This window comes from Gobio gobio (assembly GCF_949357685.1).
Source record: "Gobio gobio genome assembly, chromosome: 20".
Lineage (NCBI taxonomy): Eukaryota > Metazoa > Chordata > Actinopteri > Cypriniformes > Gobionidae > Gobio > Gobio gobio.
The window spans coordinates 46,585,360-46,592,859 of NC_137113.1; the positions used below are offsets into that span (position 1 = coordinate 46,585,360).

The window sequence follows — 7,500 nt, forward strand, 5'->3', positions numbered from 1 at the left end:
CTATCATCTATCCATCCATCATACTATCTATCGCTCCATCCATCCATCCATCGCCCAACACTCTATCTATCGTTGCATCTATCCATTCATCTATCCATCCATCCATAATTCTATCGTTCCATTCAATATATCATCCATCCGCCCATCCATCGTTATATCGCTCCATCCAATATATCATCCAGCCATCCATCCATCCATCCATCCTACTATCTATCGTTCCATCCATCCATCCGTCGTTCCATTCAATCTATCATCCATCCATCCATCATTCTATCGCTCCAACCAATCTACCATCCATCGTCCATCCATCATTCTATCTATCGTTCCATCCATCCAATATATAATCCATCCGTCCATCCATCATTCTATCTATCATTGCATCCATCATTCTATCGCTCCATCCAATCTATCATCCAACCATCCATCCATCATACTATCTATCATTCCATCCATCCAATCTATAATCTATCCATCCATCATACTATCTATCGTTCCATCCATCCAATCTATAATCTATCCATCCATCGGACTATCTATCGTTCCATCCATCCAATCTATAATCTATCCATCCATCGGACTATCTATCGTTCCATCCATCCAATCTATAACCTTTCTATCCATCCATCATACTATCTATCGCTCCATCCATCCATCCATCGCCCAACACTCTATCTATCGTTCCATCTATCCATTCATCTATCCATCCATCCATAATTCTATCGTTCCATTCAATATATCATCCATCCGCCCATCCATCGTTATATCGCTCCATCCAATATATCATCCAGCCATCCATCCATCCACCCATCCTACTATCTATCGTTCCATCCATCCATCCGTCGTTCCATTCAATCTATCATCCATCCATCCATCATTCTATCGCTCCAACCAATCTACCATCCATTGTCCATCCATCATTCTATCTATCGTTTCATCCATCCAATATATAATCCATCCGTCCATCCATCATTCTATCTATCATTGCATCCATCATTCTATCGCTCCATCCAATCTATCATCCAACCATCCATCCATCATACTATCTATCATTCCATCCATCCAATCTATAATCTATCCATCCATCATACTATCTATCGTTCCATCCATCCAATCTATAATCTATCCATCCATCGGACTATCTATCGTTCCATCCATCCAATCTATAATCTATCCATCCATCGGACTATCTATCGTTCCATCCATCCAATCTATAACCTTTCCATCCATCCATTGTTCTATCATTGCATCCATCCATTCAATCTACCATACATCCATCCATCAGTCTATCGTTCAATCCATCAAATCTATAATCCAGCCGTCCGTCCATCCATCGTTCTATCTTTCATTCATTCCATCCATCCATCCATCCATCCATCCATCCATCCATTGTTCTATCATTCCATCCATCCATCATTCTATTGTTCCATCCATCCAATCTATAATCCATCGTTATATCTATTGTTCCATCCACCCATCCATCCATTGTTCTATCATTCCATCCATCCAATCTGTAATCATACATCATTCTATCTATCATTCCATCCATCCATCCCTCCACCCATCTTACTGAAATACTATTTAAATGTATTATTCTTCTTCTGGCTGTAACTCCTCCTAGAGCTTTAAAGGTAGGGTAGGTAGGATTTATATATTAATACATAATTAAAATGTAAGTACTCAGAAAAAGAAAGTATAAAAGTTGAGTGTCTGTAGGCCTCTCACGACTGTTTTAAAGACAGCTCATTATTTCCATTCACTCCACCTTCTCCCTTCTGGGCTCTTTCCAAAGCCACGCCCCCAAAACACATGAACGCGCTACGCCAACCACGATCAGCTCAGCTGAAAGACGCATTATTTACCGGAGGCGAGCGGAGAAGAAGTTCATGTAGTGACATCATGTCAGAATCACATGTAATAAAAAATCTAACTTTATCATTATGAATATAAACAAATAAGATGTATTTTAGTACTCACTCTCAAGCTAGAATAACGATACTGGTAAAGTTTAAAATACACACACAACACAGTGTCTACAACACACACAGATACAAGATAAAAACATTGGTAGAGTATATAAAAACAAACCAAGGGCCGAAATAAACGTGCAGGTAAAGTTCCCGGTGAACATGGTGAAAGAGTTTAGACAGAGGGTAGCAGCTAAAGCTAACTTAGTTCTAAAAAAAGTACTAGCTTTTACACATTTGTTATCTAAAGTTACATTTTGCGAAATTCAACACGACAGCGATCAACTTGAGCTAAGCATATTGAGTATTTATCATCTCTACTAATGGCTCATAAGTGTATAACATTGTAATTTTATGCTAAGTAATGTTATGTTAGCTATATTAGGCAGCTATGTGTGCTAGTGAGACATGCTTCATGAAAACATAAACCAAAAAAATGTATAATCAAAATGAAAGATTACCTGTCCAGCAGAAATACAGCCTCTTGAACTCAAATCAAACGGGTGCGCCAGGGTTGCCAGGTTTTCACAACAAAATCCGCCCAATTGCTACTCAAAACTAGCCCAAAACAAGCCCAATCGTGTTTCTCTGCGTTTGGGGGGTAAAATTTGTGTCTTTTTGGTAGGGCTGCCTGCAAAAAATTCGCAAATCCCGGGGCAAAATATCACATAATTGGGGTCGCTTCAACCCGCGGACATGAAAAACAGCCGCCGCAACAGTGCTGAAGCAGCCCTTGGCAACACTGGGGTGCATGTGGGCAGATCCTGGAGCAAAAGCGGCGGTAGCCATGGTAGCGAGAGAGAGTGACAGCCGCCCAAGCCAATCACCTGTTTCGGCCCGAACGAAAATAATGAGCGGTGTTTATTGCAGATTAAAAAGTCTAGAGTCACTCGATTTTTATACTCTCTTTTTCAGAGTACTTAAATTTTAATTATGTATTGACATATAAAGACAGTTTAAACAAATTTGGACAAAAGTGTTTTAGATCATTCTTACCTACCCCACCTTTAACTCTACAACCACTAAACTCGGATCAGACCTTCAGACTGGTCTGACTGGAGTTCCTATATCTTTTCTAACAGATCTGACTGACTAACTAGCTTTAAAACTACTTTAAACAATTTCAGACTGAAAACCTTTACAAACCAAAGCTTTTAAAAATTCTTCAGGCTTCCACAAGCCACATCAAATGGCCCTTTTCCACTACACAGTACCAGCTTGGTTTGCCACTGTGTAAAAGTTGTACCTGTACCTGCTTCCAGGTACTTTTTTTCGAATCACCTCCGGCGAGGTTCTGAGTGAGCTGAGGCGATACTAAAATGTGACGTGAAAACACAGCAGACTGCTGATTGGTCAGAGAGAATCGTCACAATTCACAGAGTCATCATTGCACGCACCAGACGGAGTATCCTGAATATTTTTTTCACGGTCTATGGAATAACTCCATTTTTAAATAGTTTGGCCAGAGATTGCGTGATATACCCATTTATATTATGGCAACTCGGAAGAATACGCCGTGGTCAAACGAGGAGGTTTCCTTTGTTTGGTTGCCGAAGAGAGGATCCAGCGAGAGCTTGATGGGGCAATGACGAACGAAAAACCTTCCTGCGCCGTCGCTATGACGACCAGGTACTATTGTGGAGGTACTATCTGCAATGGAAAACGGAGCGAAAAGCGAGCCGAGCCGAGCCGAGTCGAGTCGAGCTGGTACTGGTAATGGCGGCAAAAGTTTGTCTTCACTAAATTTTCTATCCAGTTCAATTTAAAATATTAGTAAAAACTACTGAGACAGACTCAATGGCACCTTGGCCTCATTTGAGCGCATACGTTTTAATGCACATTGTAAGATTTAATGTGCAACCGGGCATTTCCATCCAGTGTTTTTTATGTGATATCCCAACATTTGCATAAACATATGTGGCTGGAAACACGGATATTGAATGTGAAAGTTTCTCTAGTTTCTCCCCAACCTCGTAAACCGAGTTAACCTCCTCAAACCAAGTCTAGACAGTAAACTTCTTGTGCATGGGTTTCATCCAGAATGAATCGATCCGCTGATAGCGGCATTCATTTGCATACACTGTCTGCGTTATTTTAGCACTTGAAGGGAAAAATGCAAATCATGAAACGCTGCAAACATGTTTAAAATATCAGCAGGTCTCTTAACCGAGATCCTACGAGCACAATAGCGCTGACTGAAGCAAGAATATAGGGCATAGCTTGTGTATAAACAAGCCTAATTTACATAGAAATGTGCTGTAGATTACATTTAATGTTATTTTAGGATCTTAATGTGTAACAATCCTAAAGAATGAAGCAATACTACATATATTAGCAAACATTACCATCTCTTGATATGATGTAAACATCCAAAGCTTTTCTTAAACTAAACACACAAACCCATGTGACCGAAAAACCCCAATGTTATACGAATAACGCCGCAAATACTGTTCAAACTCTTTTATAATAATTTATCATTGTCTGCCAGTAGTTTGTGGGATGATGTCAACATTCAAAATGACAATTGAGCATAATGATGATCCACATTGAGTAAATGATGGAAACGGTTGGATTTATTGTGCTCCATCGACCAAGAATCTCAAACATCACGGTTGGTGAAAACAAATTAACCCGATACAAAGCCACAAATGATGGTTTTGTATATTACAAAGCAACCTACAAACATTTCAGCTCTGTTTGCGATGACAGTTCACCGTAAAACCCTCACAAGAAGATGCAAATATACATTTACACGCTCATCTTTGCTTTGCATTGATGTTGTATTTCAACGTCTGATGCGGGAGGCCGTTTTTTGAAGTGTTCTCGCCAACATCTGACTCACGTATTTACAAATTCAGTGCAGAAGCAGAAGCATAGAGGCCTGACGTTAGTCGATTTGGCCGCAAACGCTGCCCTTATATGCATAAATGACCAACGCTTCACCACTGGACACTAATCTCAGAGGATCAACGTATAGGGAAGGGCTTCCTCATCACAGACGACCCATGAAGGACAGCGATAAAGCCATCTGGACCCCAAAACAGCCAGCAGCAAGAGTTCGAAAAGCAGCTTCGGTCCAGACTTAGCCAAACAAACATAAACCAGATGGACTGATGTGGGATTTGAGGAGGAAGGGGGGGGCTCAGAAAGAGAAAAGGGTGTCTCTCTCTCCTTACACCATCACTATTACAAACAACTGGAGGCACATACAGATGTTCAAGCGCTTCCAAACCGCCGCTGACAAAAGCTGGGAGGTCGAGGACAGCCGTACGCTCTCCAGACGAGTAAATCTCTCACGAGCTGAGCGCTTTGACGGTCCCCAAAGTGTTGCACTGGATGAAAAGATCTCCGTGGGATAATGAACAGCAGGGGTGTTAGCATGGCAGTTGTGTTTGTTCCAGAAACGCTGGTAAAATCCCAGGCCGCGTTGTGTGTTTGATGAGCGATGTCTTCCACGCTTCTTCACGTGACGGATGAAACCTGTCGTCTTCCGCCACCTGTAACGCAGAGGAAAACAGTCAAGAAAAATCTGCAGGCTATTTTTAGACTGTGTGAATGTGTGTGTTTGTGTGTCTTGTTATGAAACTGCGGCTGGGTTTCCTGATATAAATCTTATCTGAAGTGCTTTTTGCCAGTGTGCATTTTGTAAGCAGGTGTTTCTTCGACTAGGGGAAGTTTTATGTTTGAGGTGTTGATCTTAATTAAAACAAGCAGAAATGGCTCATAAATGTAGACCACACAACTTTAGCATATATATATATATTCAAACACATATATACAGGGAGTGCAGAATTATTAGGCACGTTGATTTTCTGATCATATTTTTTTTCCAGGCACATTTGACCAATTCCAAACCGCAGTAATCCTAATAACTACTATTGATTTAGTATTTAATAATGTATAAGTGATATATAATTGTTCATGAAGGCTGGAAATGAAAATCACCTTATATTCAGGTGTGCAGAATTATTAGGCATGTTTTCTTTTACAGATAAATTGAGCCAAAAAAGAGATTTAACTCTGACTGAAAAGTCAAAAAGTATTAAATGCCCATGAGAAGGATGCAATACTAATGTAATACTAGACACTGCAGTTAAGGCATGACCATTGGACAGTGAAATGCTCGTTGGGTCAGCAGGGTCAGACAAAAACATGTGGCGGAGAAAGACACCTGTAAACTGCAAAAGAATTAAGAATTAAGGTGAAGAATTAAGGGTGAAACCATCAGGAACCCTTTAGTCTCCAGCGCCACCATTTTCCAGAGCTGAACCTACCTGGAGTCTCCAGAAGTGAAGGTGTCAGGATCTCAGAGACTTCAGTTAGGTAAAGAATCCTAAAAAATGACCCCCACTAGATAAGAATCACAAGCTGAAGTGTTGTAAAATACATGAAGAAGGTTTTTTTATAGGCTTTATGGACAGATAGGTTGAGAATGACTCTTGAAGGACCAGCACCACATCCTCTAGAACCACTGTTTGAAGAATTCATCTTCCAGAATCTGGCAGTACGTTTTGGGAGTTCATTTTTAGTCCATCTCTGCAAAACGGACTTCAGGATGGACTAAAATGAACTCCCAAAACGTACTGCCAGATTCTGGAAGATGATTTCTTCAAACAGTGGTTCTAGAGGATGTGGTGCTGGTCCTTCAAGAGTCATTCTCACCTATCTGTCCATAAAGCCTATAAAAAACCTTCTTCATGTATTTTACAACACTTCAGCTTGTGATTCTTATCTAGTGGGGGTCATTTTTTAGGATTCTTTACCTAACTGAAGTCTCTGAGATCCTGACACCTTCACTTCTGGAGACTCCAGGTAGGTTCAGCTCTGGAAAATGGTGGCGCTGGAGACTAAAGGGTTCCTGATGGTTTCACCCTTAATTCTTCACCTTAATTCTTAATTCTTTTGCGGTTAACAGGTGTCTTTTCTCCGCCACATGTTTTTGTCTGATCCTGCTGACCCAACGAGCATTTCACTGTCCAATGGTCATGCCTTAACTGCAATGTCTAGTATTGCATTAGTATTTCATCTTCTCATGGGCATTTAATACTTTTGACTTTTCATTCTGAGTTAAATCTCTTTTTTGGCTCAATTTATCTGTAAAAGAAAACATGCCTAATAATTCTGCACACCCGAATATAAGGTGTTTTTCATTTCAGCCTTCATGAACAATTATATATCACTTATACATTATTAAATTCTAAATCAATAGTAGTTATTAGGATTACTGTGGTTTGGAATTGGTCAATGTGCCTGGAAAAAAAATATGATCAGAAAATCAACGTGCCTAATAATTCTGCACTCCCTGTACACGTATATGTAAATTGCAGAGCGATATTATAAAAGGTCCAAAAGAAGCCCATGATGGATGGATGGATGAAAGGAAGAGGGTGGATGGATGGATGGATGGATGGATGGATGGATTGGATTGACAAATAGAAGGAAGAGGATGGATGGATGGATGGATGGATGGATGGATGGATGGATGGATTGACAAATAGAAGGAAGAGGATGGATGGATGGATGGATGGATGGAAGG

General features: G+C 40.4%; 1 long non-coding RNA gene across 1 annotated transcript in view; it reads right to left on the reverse strand.

The window, feature by feature from the left end:
• Positions 1 to 4,411: 4,411 nt before the first annotated feature.
• Positions 4,412 to 7,500, reverse strand: part of LOC307117028 — a 177,943-nt gene continuing 174,854 nt past the window's right edge. The window contains exon 3 of the long non-coding RNA XR_013815401.1: positions 4,412 to 5,461. This is a non-coding gene — a long non-coding RNA (uncharacterized lncRNA). The remainder of the gene's footprint in view (positions 5,462 to 7,500) is intronic.